A 15,205-nucleotide genomic window follows, 5' to 3' on the forward strand; every position below is an offset into this window, starting at 1 on the left:
CTAGCACTGGCTTACACAAAATCGTGATTAAACTACAGAAAATACATACAAAAAGGTTTCATAAAAAAGAATATTAATACTGTCACTGGAAATGGCTTACATAAAATCGTGATAAGCAAGTCTGAAGAAGTAAGTTTTTAAATTTTTCTTGAAAAGTTCGAAAGAATTTTCGTTGCAGATGTAACTTAGAAGGTTATTCCAGAGTGTGGCGGTTGCTTTGTCAAACCTTCTGTCGCCATACGTTTTGGTCTTAACTCTTGGTGTTTGAACAAGCATGGCGTTTTCGGATCGTAAAGACCTTGATGGATTGTAAGGACTGACCAGTTCTTCAAGGTAGACAGTAGACAAGGTAGATATATATTTGACCTATTCGATATCTTCTGAACTATTGGAGGTAGATCTTTCATATTTTGTATATCATATTGATTTCTCATGGTAAGACTTTTATCTCATACTTGGACCTTTGCCAATGTGACCTTGAACTTTGACTTCCTTTTAAGAAAACGTAATCTGTTAAATATCTTCAGAATTATATCTCGTGAACTATTTAAGATGAAACTTTCATATTCTGTATTTAGATTTCTTAAGGCAAGGTCTTCATATTATACCATGATATGTGACCTTGGTTTTATCCAGAACAGGAAGATCATGTTAGTCATATTAGTTTGATGCATCTTGCATGTGAATTCATTTTCAGTTATGCTTTGATCACTTTGGGCTAGGTTGGGGTTATAATATGGGGTCAACATTTTTCATAGGAAAAAATGTTTATAAAAAATATTTTAAAAACCACAACAATTTGATGGATTTGAGAGATAAAGACAGCTGAATAATTCAAACTTCCAAATTTGGAGATTTTGATATTACGTGTATCTAACATAGAAAAATGGGAAGAGTGTAGAATTAGTGATTATCATTCCCTAGGCGAGTCAGAAAACATTCCTGAAATTATCATACTAAAACAGGAATCACTGAACCCTGTGTAGCTGATTATACCAAAGGTAAGTTTTTTCTAAAATATGTCAAACCCCAACGTCAAGAGACCAAAAACTTTGATATGAAAAGAAAAGTCACATCACGAGAAATAGATATGTGAAACATGAAAGCCCTATTACTAACCATTTAAAACTGTGGTTTAGGTTAAAATTTCTGTAGACAGACCAAAAGCTATATGTCTCTGAATCTCCAATTATGGCGACATAAGAGAGACAAGAGGCCCATATGCCACATCAATCACCTGAATCACCTAGGCCCGTATATAAAGAATTTCCCGATATATTCGACTGAAAAACTTTGATCTATATTGTGGCTTAAGGATGTATGGGACTGACATCAGAGTAATTAAAAAATCCTTAAAATGAGTGAAATAGATAGCATTGTACTCATTTTATCGAAAAAAGACATTGTTTAGATAGGTTCGTGAGTTCGTTTCCATGGTAACGAACATCAAAGATACCCTTGCTGGAGACATCATAATTTACTGAAATTTACTATTTGTCTAAACTGGGGTATGGAACTGACATCAGAGCAATGAAAAAATTCCTAAAGTGATTAAAATAATTAGCATTAGTTTTAATTTAACAGAAAAAGTCGTTTCTAAATAGGTCTGTGAGTTCGTTTTCATGGTAACCATCATCAAACATATCCTTGCTGGAGACATCATATTTAAAACCTGTAGAGAACCCGGAAGTGTATGGCTGACATCAGAATAATTAACAAATTCTAAAATTGAGTGAAATGGATAGCATTAAATTTATTTTATCAGAAAAATACATTTTTGACATAGGTCCGTGAGTTCGTTTCCATGGTAACCGTCATCAAACATATCCTTGCTAGAGACATCATGTTCAAAACCTGTTAAAAAAATGGAAAGGTATGACTGACATGAGAATAATTAAAAAATTCTAAAATTGAATGAAATGGATAGCATTATGTCTATTCTATCAGAAAAAGACATTTTTTAGTTCATTCCCATGGTAACCATCATCAAACATATCCTTGCTGGAGACATCATGTTCAAAACCTGTAAAAAAAAACCGGAAGGGTATGATTGACAGACTAATTTAAAAATTCTAAAATTGATTGAAATGGGTACCACTATATTTAATTTACCAAAAAACAACAACCTGTTTCGACATACATGTTGGTCTGTGAGTTTGTTTCCATGGTAAAAATCGTCAAACATATCCATACTGGAGACATCATATTCAAACCTGTGAAAAATAGAAGTGTATGGTTGACATCAGAATAATTAAAAAATTCCAAAAATTAAGTGAAATGGATAGCATTATATATATTTACAATAAATAAATATATATATTAAATATAATAAATATTTATATATAAGTATTGCTTAATGAAGGAGCTTTTTAAAGATTTTTTCCCTATATATTCAGATATAAAACTTTGATACCCTATTGTGGCCCCATCCTACCCCCCAGGAGCTATGGTTTCAACAAACTTTAATATGCACTATGTCAGGAAACTGCCATGAACATTTGAACTTTCCTTGCCCAGCAGTTCTTGAGAAGATTTTTAATTGACCTCTCCCTATTTTTGTAATTATCTCCCCTTTAAAGGTAGCATGGCCCTTCATTTGAACAAACTTGAATTCCCGTCATGCAAGGATGATTTGTACCAAACTTGCATGAAATTGGCCTGCTTGTTCTGGAGATTGATTGAATATTGTTTAATGTCCCTCTCGAGAATATTTCACTCATATAGAGATGTCACCAATGCCAGTGAAGGGCTGCAAAATTTAGGCCTATGCTCGGCAATCCTATAAATTGTACCAAAATTGTAATGCACGTCCATGCGCGTACATGCACATGCAGACAAAATGACTATCGTTTAGTTTTGTGTTTGCATCCCACACTCTTCCATGTTTTTTTTCCTGTGGGTACATTGTTCAAATATTGACAACATGTATTTGAACAATTTTAGGTATATATTAAAAGAATGAATAAATTATATACATGGAGTTGTGCATGTATATACAGAAAATAAGACATAAAATTGTAATGAAGTATGTGCCCCTATGCTAAATAATAGAATAAATAAACAATATTAAATTTTACAATGGATATCATAAGTATTCAAGATTATTACTTTAGAGGTTATTTTGTATTCAGGGGCCTGTATAAAAACTGATTACCAATAAATAACATTTACAAGTATAAATTTGGTAGTAAGTTTTCTGGTTATTGGGTCAATGGCATAGTCAACATACAGAATTTGACCCATGGTTGTTGAGTGTCCATCATGTTTAGGGGCGAAATCAAGAAATCAATGTCGGGAAAAAAAATTAAATTCAAATAGTTAGGGGGCCTCAGGGGGAGTAAAAACTCAAATAAGTTTTTGTCATCCAACATCGATTTCACTTTAGTGGAAAAAAGACAAGTGGCTGTTAAAAACCACATAATAATATATTACATTTTAATGAACATTAAATAGTTTAAATGTACACTTTAATTTGTGAATAAACAGAAGTAAAAGTATAACAGTATTATTCATACTCACATGCTTTTACTTGTTAATCGATTAGTTTCAACATTCATAATATTTAGATTTAAGGGGAGTGGGGGTGTGATTTCGTGAAAACTATGTAAAACGTATACGGTACCAATTTTGATGTGAATTTAGTTTTTTGTCAGACATTGAACTTTTGATTTCGCTATCACCCCTTAACATGTTAAATGATTTAAGAATTCCTCTCAAAACTTAGAGGTACATGTACACTTGCATTAAATATTTGATGTGTGTCTTGCCCAAACAGCATTTAGTATTAGGACTAACTTATTGACAGGTGCAATTAAACCTAGATACATTGTACCTTTATGATAGTCAATAGTCCATAAGTCTGGATATCTACAGCATGAGTGAGCTGTAATGGCATGCCACAGGCCTTTAGAGCATCTGTCAACACCCCTAATTCAACAACTCTCCTCCCATGTCCCCAATTATCAGTGGATTTCACCATCTGTTCAGCTACAATCTCTTCATGATCAACATCTGCAATATAGGATACACATACCTATTCAATCATTATATACATGTATATACATTACCCATCATAAATTAGTATAGTATATACACAAAAGCTTTTAACACATTTTGGCATGAAATATATTCAATATAATGAAAAAGAGCCAAATTAATTCACTGAATTTAACTTTCAATTAAGCTCAATAAAATAATTAGTTAAGGGTACAAATTTATTCAATATATGTGAAACAATAATGGACTTTCAATATTTTGGTATAGTCTGTTAAATTGTTATTGATTTATTACAGTTGAAAAATCAAAGGGTATTAAAAGTTACTATATTCACATCAAATACAAAATAATATGTGTTAGTAAATAGTTCGAAATAATTTCAATTTTATTCATGAATATAAATAATAAGGAAAATATCTAAATTTATTTTGAAACCAGTTAACAGAACAAAAGTTTAATCCAAACATAAAAGCATATAGTACATACTATATAGCAGTGTCTCTGTATCATGACTAGAATCAACTGTGACAAGACTACCGACTGGAACGACTATCAAAATAACTAATAGGGGGAAACCTGTGCAATTTATTTGACACAATCTCAAAGTCTAGAAGTTCTTAGAGTCGCGAATGACGAGAATTTCTACATGAAGGATACGCCTGTCCACTTCTCTAAAGAGAATAACGAGAACATGTGCGCACGAACGTGTTCTTGTTCTTCGACCACAATTCCTACATCCTTGCACCTCAAACCCATTTACTCGGCGTTCAGAATCGGCAGGAATTTCAATTTGTACTCGCGCGAAGAACATTGGTTACAAACGCACAAGTCTGCATTTACCATTTTATATTTTTTACTCGGGGTTTGCCTAATAGGCGGAAATGGTTTTCGACCCGCATAAACCAAACAACTTGAAAACAAATTTCAATGATATATCGGATATATGAAAATATTTACTTAATGAAATGTTTTCTATCATTTTATTTTTTTGATTTTGATTTGTTTTCATATCATTAATAATCAAATTATAGCGTTTTATTTTTCGTATGTTTTACCGATTGTGTACAGTTATTAGACTTATCTTTTATTACATCACAACGAAGGAACGATGTAAATAAAGCGAGTCATGGTATGCTGTATAGTGACTGGGCTATATTGTGTAGTGACTAGATTATATTATGTAGTGACTGGGTTACGTTTTGTAGTGACTGGGTTATGTTGTATAGTGACTGGGTTATGTTGTATAGTGACTGGGTTATGTTGTGTAGTGATTGGGTTATGTTGTGTAGTGACTGGGTTATGTTGTGTAATGGTGACTGAGTTATTTTGTGCAGTGACTGGGTTATGTTGTGTAGTGACTGGGTTATGTTGTGTAGTGACTGGGTTATGTTGTGTAGTGACTGGGTTATGTTGTGTAATGGTGACTGAGTTATGTTGTGTAATGACTGGGTTATGTTGTATAGTGATTGAGTTATGTTGTGTAGTGACTGAGTTATGTTGTGCAGTGACTGGGTTATATTGTGTAGTGACTGGGTTACGTTTTGTAGTGACTGGGTTATATTGTATAGTGACTGGGTTATGTTGTGTAATGACTGGGTTATGTTGTGTAGTGACTGGGTTAGATTGTGTAGTGACTGGGTTATATTGTGTAGTGACTGGGTTATGTTGTGTAGTGACTGGGTTATGTTGTGTAGTGATTGGGTTATGTTGTGTAGTGACTGGGTTAGATTGTGTAGTGACTGGGTTATATTGTGTAGTGACTGTGCTATGTTGTGTAGTGACTGGGTTATGTTGTGTAGTGATTGGGTTATGTTGTGTAGTGACTGGGTTATGTTGTGTAGTGACTGGGTTATGTTGTGTAATGACTGGGTTATGTTGTGTAGTGACTGGGTTATGTTGTGTAGTGACTGGGTTATGTTGTGTAGTGACTGGATTATGTTGTGTAGTGACTGGGTTATGTTGTGTAATGACTTGGTTATTTTGTGTAGTGACTGGGTTATGTTGTGTAGTGACTGAGTTATGTTGCATATTGACTGAGTTATGTTGTATAATGACTGGGTTATATTGTGTAGTCACTGGGTTATATTGTATAATTACTGGGTTATGTTGTGTAGTGACTGGGTTATGTTGTGTAGTGACTGTGTTATGTTGTGTAGTGACTGGGTTATGTTGTGTAGTGACTGGGTTATGTTGTGTAGTGATTGGGTTATGTTGTGTAGTGACTGGGTTATGTTGTGTAATGACTGGGTTATGTTGTGTAGTGACTGGGTTATGTTGTGTAGTGACTGGGTTATGTTGTATAGTGACTGGGTTATGTAGTGTAGTGACTGGGTTATGTTGTATAGTGACTGGGTTATGTTGTGTAGTGACTGGGTTATGTTGTGTAGTGACTGAGTTATGTTGTGTAGTGACTGGGTTATGTTGTGTAGTGACTGGGTTATGTTGTGTAGTGACTGGGTTATGTTATGTAGTGACTGGGTTATAATATATAATGATTGGTTTATATTGTGTAGTGACTGGGTTATGTTGTATATTGACTGGGTTATGTTGTATAGTGACTGGGTTGTGTTGTATAGTGACTGGGTTATGTTGTGTAGTGATTGGGTTATGTTGTGTAGTGACTGGGTCTGTGACTATATATATATATATATATATATATATTAAAAAAATATGAAAAGAAAACACAGAAATCCTCCGTAAAGCTTTAGCGCTTTCATTACATCTTCAGAAGCTGTACAAAAATGTATACATAGCAGTATCATAGTAACAGTGATTATGATGTCAAAGTAAGCGGAACGTTAAATGTCTATATTGTGACGTCATGGATAATGTACAACAATGATCTGGAAAAAGTACGGGAAAATCATAGGCAATTATAAAAGACTATTAAGTTTTGGATTTAGAATACCAATGAAATGTTTTTCTTTGTCCCGTCTCTGAATAGCACTGGCACATCTGAGTTTATAAAATGGGAAAATGTTAAATCGTTTTTTACCACACGTTTCCAGGTGTGCACTTAACTGGATTTGTCTGTATTCAGGTGTACTGATGTGCTGCTTATGTACACGTACACGGGCACGGAGAGTGTTGCCAGTTTCACCAATGTAATATTCCTTACATCCAGGACATGTGATGGCCTATATGACATCCTTTGTATCGCATGACATGTTAGCATTAACTTTAAATTCTCCTCCGTTAAAATTATAACTGGTTCCTTCTGTAATGTAGTCAAATGTACCGCATAGAGGGTCCGTACACTTTGACACTGTATACGCACGGTCATCTAATTGGGAGGAACAAAGTATTCTCTTAAGATTTTTGGGCTGGCGTTTACTGCTAATAAAACGACAGTTCTTGTATATGCCTTTTGTTTGTTCATCTTCTCTAAGTAGCCTGTTTAATTCATAAACAATTGAATTGATGTTTTGATTTCTCGGATTATAAGTATGTACAAATGGTATTATTTCTCCGTCATTAGCACATCGTGTGTTTGAAAGTAGCTGCATCCGATCGCACTCCTTAGCCTTCCTTATTCCATCGTCTACAAGTTGTTCTGGGTATTTTTGGCTTAATAAATACAATTTTAATTCCTCCAAGCGGATATCCCTCGTATCGATATTGCTGACAATGGTACAAATCCTTCTTTCGATATTATATGGTATAGCTGTTTTAGTATGGTGGGGATGGCACGATCCGAAATGCAGGTATTGGAGTGTATCTGTGGGCTTATAATAGATATCCGTATTTAAGCTGGTATTTTCTTTTGATATAAGAACGTCAAGAAATGGCATTTGCGTATCATCTGTTTCCATCGTGAATTTGATATCCGAGTTCATTTGGTTTAGTAGATCGTAAAACTCCGATAACTTATCGACATCATCATCCCACAAGATAAAACAATCATCTAAATATCTCTTCCATTTAGACTGTATATTATTTGCAAATTCTGCCCCCCACAACGTACATAGTTGATCATGTAACTTATGTTCTAGATAACCTATGGTTAATGTTGCATAGGTAGGTGCGACTTTTGTCCCCATTGCAGTTCCCTTAGTTTGGAGGTAATGATGGTCGGAAGAAGCAAACGAGTTGTTGTCTAGAACTAATTTTAGTGCTTCTAAAATAAAATCCTGTTGGAATCTGTCATTAAGTACATCGGGATATTTTTCCATCCAGAATTTTACCGCTTCCAATCCTAATTCTGTAGGAATATTAGTATATAAACTAATAACATCCAGAGTGACAAGTTTAGTGTTGGAGGTGACCTGAGTAGGTAAATGATTTATAAAATCCAGATCGTCTCTTACAAAGCTGGGTACTTTTTGGCAATATGATTTTAAAAGTATATCCAATAAATGACTCAGTCTCTGCGTTGAACAGTTTGGTCCTCCTATTTTAATTTGCTATGGCATCCTTAATAATTTTAGACTTGTGAACTTTAGGTAAACCATAGAATTGACTCTCTCGGAATTCAAAGTTTGTCAGGTAGTCCTGTTCTTTATCTGTTAAACCTTGCGATAGTGGTCCATATACTAGATTTTTAATTTTTGTAATGGTTTTCTTCTCATGACAATTGTGTAGTCTATCATAAAAACAGTATCAACATCTAGAGTTAAGACAATTTTATTTTTCAAAATTCACTTCCGGTCGGTAGTAAGCCACTACTTTTTCTTTCTTTACTCTGCTTCTTTTTCTTGAGAACTCTTTCAAATAGAGACGTGGAACTTTCAGGGAATATAGAAAATAGAGAGTCGCTGTGGTTTATGGGAAAACACATCTGAATATTACTTCCGGCCGTCACCGGAATTTACGAGAAATGGGTGAAAACTTCATTAACACACCTCTCATGTCTTGAAAAGGCACATTCTCTGATATATTTGAATGATTCTTGTAAGAACAGAAAGCTCTGTACCGGAAGTGTTCAAACGGAAGACCTACTCATTACTAGTAATGAGTGTCTAGTTATTATTATTATTATTCTTTTTTTTTTCACTGAAGATTTCTCAGATGGCTGGATAGATTTTCGTGAAATTTTCAGGGATGATAGAGAATACAAATACCTCCAGACGAAATTAAAGTTGTAACTGTTGAATCGAAACCTATACCACTTTATCAGGTGTCTTTTGGAGTATTGAAAACCGTTGACTCCACCGGAAGTCGAAACGTCGACTTCCGGTAATTAAGGAAAAACTTGTCAAATTCTCCTTTTCAATGCCTTAAATCTCGTTTACTAAACAAGTGTTTGACTTGTATTTAACATATATTGTAGACACTATAAATGTCTAGAGTAACTTCAAATATTTTTCGAAAATTCACATCCGGTCGTGAGATAGGGGGTGGACAAATTCAAACTTTGTTTTTTCAGTTTCTCAATAATGAATATATATAGACGCTTGAAACTTGTAGGGTTGATCAACTAGCATTAGGCCATTGTACACATCTTTTCAATTTGTTCGTCCGCCACTTCCGCTCTATACCGGAAGTATTTGAAAAAATGACGATTTTCCGATTTCTTCGAGTGATTTCTCAGAGATGGCTGGGTATATTTTCTTGAAATTTTCAGGAATAATGTCTTATGAAATAAATTTGCTGTGGTTATTTTTGTTTTTCCAAAATTCACTTCCGGTAGGACAATATGGCTGATTTTCTGTTTCTCAAACGAGATTTTGTCCAGCATTATTCTTGGAAAGGGTAAAAGATAGGTTCATCAAATATTCAGGGATGATCAATCTTTGTTTGTAAGCATGCAATAGGGTGTTGAACATGTGACCGTCACTTCCTGTCGTCACCGGAAGTGATTGAAATAATCGTAAATTTCAAATTTTTTCTTTTAAATTGAAACCTATACTAGTTTATTAAGTCTCTTTCAAAGTGTCAAAAGAATATTGACCCCGTCGGTAGTCAAAACGACTACTTCCGGTTTCTTGAGAAAATACTTTTTTACTTTTCATCTCGTTGTCCCCATAAATCTCGCTTATATTTGAAGTGTTTGATATGATTTTCACATGTCTTAAGAATAGTATCAACTTCTAGAGTTTTGACAATTTTCTTTTTCAAAATTGACTTCCGGTCGGTAGTAACCTACTAATTTTTCTTTCTTTAGTCTACTTCTTTTTGTTGAGAACTCTTTCAGATAGAGACGTGAAATTTTCAGGGAATATAAACAGTAAAGAGTCGCTGTCATTTACAGGAAAACACATCTGAATAGTACTTCCGGTCGTCACCGGAAGTTACAAGAAATGAGTAAAAAATTCGATAATACACTTCTCATTTATTGTTAAAGTACATTCTCCGATATATTTGAATGATTTTCGTAGGAACAGAAAGCTCTTTACCGGAAGTGATCAAACGGAAGACCTACTCATTACTAGTAATGAGTGTCTAGTTATTATTATTATTATTATTAGAAATCAGGATTAAACTGACAACATCACAAAAGTTCGGCTGACTGTTATATTTAGAATTAACTCGAACGGAATTTCGCAATGTCAAGTTTTCTATTCGTTAAGATGTGTTGCAGGAGGGCACTTGGCTTAATGAATATCACATACAACAGTGAATCAAAATACACGTGTAATCGACCGAAATCTTCTCAGCCCGTGCTGTACTCCAGGACCCATATTTACTAAAGTTCGTAGACGTAGACGTAAACGTAGGATTTACGTCTGACTTAAGATTAGAGTTACGTACTCGTGAAATGGTATTTACAAAACCGTTCGTAGCCGCAACGTAACTTACGATGTACGATTGCACGTACGCGTGCGCAGTGGCTATTTTCACTTCGAAGCGTAAAAAGTGTGAATTTGCTCATTTACTTTGAATTCCCTGCGCTACCGCCGCATTATAACGAAAAAGAACACAGAACTTTGTGAGAAAGCAACGAATTTCAAAGTATACGTATGCCTGCCAACGGCATGTCGATCAACTGTACCGTTATTCAGTGTTGTTTACAAATCGAAATGGAAGGTTCATCAAATTTAACGCATTTGACTTGTGCATGGATCTGCGATGCTGTAGGTGTTCAAAAAGAAGTCGGCATGGACTGACAAGTAAGTTAAGTTGTTTGTGTAGTAATAACCTTAAATGTTTTACCACTGACTACTCGTCACTAGACCCCTAAATAATGTTAAATTGACTTCAAGGGGATTCAGTACATGACACACATGGTAAAATCACAGTCCCTTATTCATTTTGTTCTCAACCTATGTAGCTGCTATAATGCCTGGATCTTAATTTCTAAATAGTGAGCACATATACATATGTGTTAGTTATTTACAATTTGATATGTGCCCACTATTAACACATTAAGACACAAGCTCATTTGTGTACATGGTAACTTCAAACTTTTGACAATACCACAATTGAAATTCAAAATTATTTATCCCATTTTTTTTTAATTTTATGACTGGGACAACATCAAAGCAGTATCATAGCTACCTGTACACAAGTACGCACATGCATTCACATAATTTCGCAAAAAGAAAAACAAGAATATTGGTGAAAAATGAATCTAAAATATACATTATATATACAGGCACTAATTCTAAAATGTGTGATTTGTACGTGCCCCTCTATTGCATGAATGCATGGTTATAAAATATGAAAATTATTATTGCTTTAACAATATATACTCTGGGCGAACAGGTAGATAGGGTGAATGGACTCGGTACCAGATGAGAACAGTTACAGTCTCTTTTAGCATCATTTCAATTATTGCTTGTGCACATCCATGTGCAAAACTTTCAGAAAATATTGTGAAACAAAATCGCATTCAAATACAGTTGTACAACTGTGTGAAGTCAGTGTTAATTTATTTAATGTAGAATAACATTGACTATATATTAATTGGAGATATTAGGTGTGATATACATGTAACATGCACTAGATATATATCCAAGTTAGCTGACCTCTGTTATTTTTCAAAAGGTCATAAAGGTGGTCAAGAAATAAATTGCCAACAGACAGCAGCATTCCTTGATTTAGATGCATTTCTCTTCATGTCCTCTCCTGAAAGATTTTCCATGATGCCTCAGGGTTAGGATTGGGATGCAAGATGTACAGTACATATATATGATGTAAGTATATCCACTGTTTGTACACATTTAATCATTTCTGTACTTACAAAGTTTTAAAAAATCTAAAACAAATTGTGGTACATGATGTAATGATTTTTGTAATGCATTGATGATTAAATCCTTTATAGGCAAAGATTTAAGAACATAAATTTTTGAGTTTTTATGATCAAAGTTTGTCCATTTTGCAAGTTTCGTACCTGTCTGTCTAAGCATATCTTCACCTTTTTGGCAAATAGAAATTTAACCAATCTAAGGACATACACTATGTTTCTTTGAAATTATTTTTTATCTCCTCGATATTAAAAATTCTTGCATGATTTCCAAAATAATAGCTGTAATTTTGTCACCAAAATTTTTAATCAACACTCAATAAAAATTGCTCTATATTATATATTTCTGATCAGTAATAACACATGTATTCAGTTATTTGAAACACCTTTTAATCTCAAAGCAAGCAAATGAATATATGTAATTTTGGTGATTAAATAATTATTATCTTGCAAGCCAATAATTCTTCTTTATATATTTCTTTACACTAAAAGCGGTTATCAAATGTACTTTTATTAGGTCACCTGAGTTTACTCAGTAACCTATTGCAATTAGTTTTCATTCGTCGTGCGTTAACCATTGAACATTTTTAACTTCTTAATAACTACCAGTCCAATTCTTTTCAAATTTGGTATGAAGCATCATTGGGACAAGGGGGACCAATTTTCAAAAATCTTCTTATCAAGAAACACACATATATAAGAAAAACTAAATGCATAGTGATGTAGAGCAGGCAGACCTCTACCAAAATTGTAAATTTCATGATCCCCGAGGTAGGGGTTTTGACCCCAGGGCGGGGCAAATCTTGTTATATAGTATTTATGTGTATAAAACACTTAAATTACATCTTCTTTAATGATATTGATACTAAATTGAAACTAAATGGATAGAGCAGGTAGTCTTTTACCAAAATTGTAAATTTGATTTCCCCCAGAGTAAGGGTTTTGACCCCAGGGTGGGGCCAAACTTAGTATATAGTATTTATGTGTAAGTTTGCTGATACTGTATAAAATATAAATGCAGAAAAGGATGTACAAAAAATGATGAATTTCACAACCCAGGGTTATGACTTTAAGATGAGTCCAAATTAGTCATATCTTTTGATGTTTTCATGTGAATACACCTATTTAAAGCCTTTCATCAGTGTATGCACTTTGAGGGATGTGAAATTTTAAGAACACATCTTGTTTTATACTGTTGCTGAACATTAGAATATAATTAGCTTAGATATTTAGAACAGGAAATTTTTTCTAGATTTCATAGTCCATGGAAGTAATGATACTTTTCCACTAGTATTCAGGTGATCTATAAGGCGTGTCGGCCTCTTGTTAGGTTTCTGTTGTTTGTTGTTTTTTTTATTTTACTAAAGAAATATTTTTATTAGTCAGTCCTTTGCCATTGGGAGATTTTGAGAGATAAAAATGGTTGCCATCACTTTCACAGCAAATATGCCCCTTTAAATTTATAATGTTGTACTACCATGTATTATATGTCAGCCTGAGTAGCTTAGTGCAAAGGTACCAGGTTCAATACTCAATTTTGCTAAAGATTTTTCTCACCTTCTTTGCTACAGTAAAATCCCATTCATATACCGTACTGCAGTACATATCAGCTGATTTTACATTTTTACTTGCCACAACCAGGAACTATCAAAATATGTTAACTCTAGACTAATTAAACCTGAGAATTTTGTAGAAAGAAAATAGAATGCACGTGAATTGTACCTGAAATATCACAAAAAATTATCTTTTATTTATAAACGTGAATGACCTTAACTGAAACTTACCATTCTTGGTTAAAAAGTATTTTTTTCTGGTTTGGAAAGAAGCCAATTTCATTATAAGGGGAATGGTTAATGAAAAAATACTAAAGTTGACCTTGGAGTCATTTGAAATCTTTTTCTTAATATGGGCTCTTGGGTTATAAATCATTAAAATTAGAAATTGTAGGTGATACTTAATGATATCTTCCCAGATATGGTGTACGGTAGATAAATATAATGTAAATAAAATCAGTATTATCACAATTTTACAGTTTATTTAACTAACAATTATGTTGCATGTATTTTTCAAGCCTTATGAAATTTGATTGCAGTGTAATGACAGTTGTTTATTTAAATCAATGTAATACTATTATTTTTCTAGGTCTATGGGTACATTGCTGTAATGGCCTGAAAAATCTTTTGCGAAACCGAGAAATGCTCATCTTCCATTGCCTTGATTGTGTAAAAGGACAAGCAGAGGAATGATTCAAAAATATATGGCAGGATTGAGAATCTAACCCATGACCCGTAGTGTGGTACTCTACCCACTGATCAATCCATGCTGATGGTCCATCTGCTACATTGATGTCATCTTATATATTTATTTATTCATTTATATCATATGGACATTTAAAAATTGACAGTAAAATAAAAAAAAGTTTGATATTCAGCAAAATAGAATTTTTTACAATACATGTTTAAGAAATTAAGTACATGTACATGCATTGTTATGCATACAATTATGTACATGTAACTATATTTGTTAATAGATAACTTTTTAGATGAATTTTCATGTTGTTATTGATATTGACATGTACATGTATTACTTCCATTTCTAGAATGATTTTAACATCTTGATATTAAAAAGATGACATAATAAATAAATCTTAAATATTTGTCAACAAAGTTGTCTGGTGGGTTAAAATTTGTAAAGAGGAGCATTAGTACATATGTCGGTTTAATGTGAGAAGCCTTCAGAATGAACTTTTATCAGTGAGATTTTTTGTAAATTGGAGGGGGGGGGATGGGCTTCAACAAAATAATATGTATGTTGAAGGCATCATCCTTGGAGTTTGGTAATATACACTGCAAAGACTTTTACCTAGCTGATCACATATAAAGGTCAATTACATACAAATCATGAATGGTAGAAAGATTCATATATATGCATTATCAATGAAGGTTTGACTCCTGTAGGATTATAGTTAAAGGAAATGGCACTCTGAAAGATTGAAAGTCTACACATGACTACACTAGTAGGCATCACAATTGTTCTCTGAAACAAATTACACAAAATTGTATTCTTGGAATGAAATGCATATCT

The 15,205-nt window shown here is 33.5% G+C and overlaps 2 long non-coding RNA genes across 2 annotated transcripts; one reads left to right on the plus strand and one right to left on the minus strand.

The window, feature by feature from the left end:
- Positions 1–1,765: 1,765 nt before the first annotated feature.
- LOC130050900 (uncharacterized) lies at positions 1,766–4,034 on the minus strand. The gene is made up of 3 exons (XR_008799281.1): positions 3,833–4,034; positions 2,127–2,213; positions 1,766–2,023 (listed from the first exon to the last, which is right to left on the minus strand). It is a non-coding gene; the product is annotated as an uncharacterized LOC130050900 (long non-coding RNA).
- A 6,366-nt stretch (positions 4,035–10,400) lies between these two features.
- LOC125666638 (uncharacterized) lies at positions 10,401–14,787 on the plus strand. Its single transcript, XR_007366773.2, has 3 exons — positions 10,401–11,045; positions 11,923–12,071; positions 14,264–14,787. It is a non-coding gene; the product is annotated as an uncharacterized LOC125666638 (long non-coding RNA).
- The last annotated feature ends 418 nt before the right edge of the window (positions 14,788–15,205 follow it).

The sequence above is a fragment of the Ostrea edulis genome, chromosome 10 (genome assembly GCF_947568905.1).
Source record: "Ostrea edulis chromosome 10, xbOstEdul1.1, whole genome shotgun sequence".
NCBI classification, from domain to species: Eukaryota; Metazoa; Mollusca; class Bivalvia; order Ostreida; family Ostreidae; genus Ostrea; species Ostrea edulis.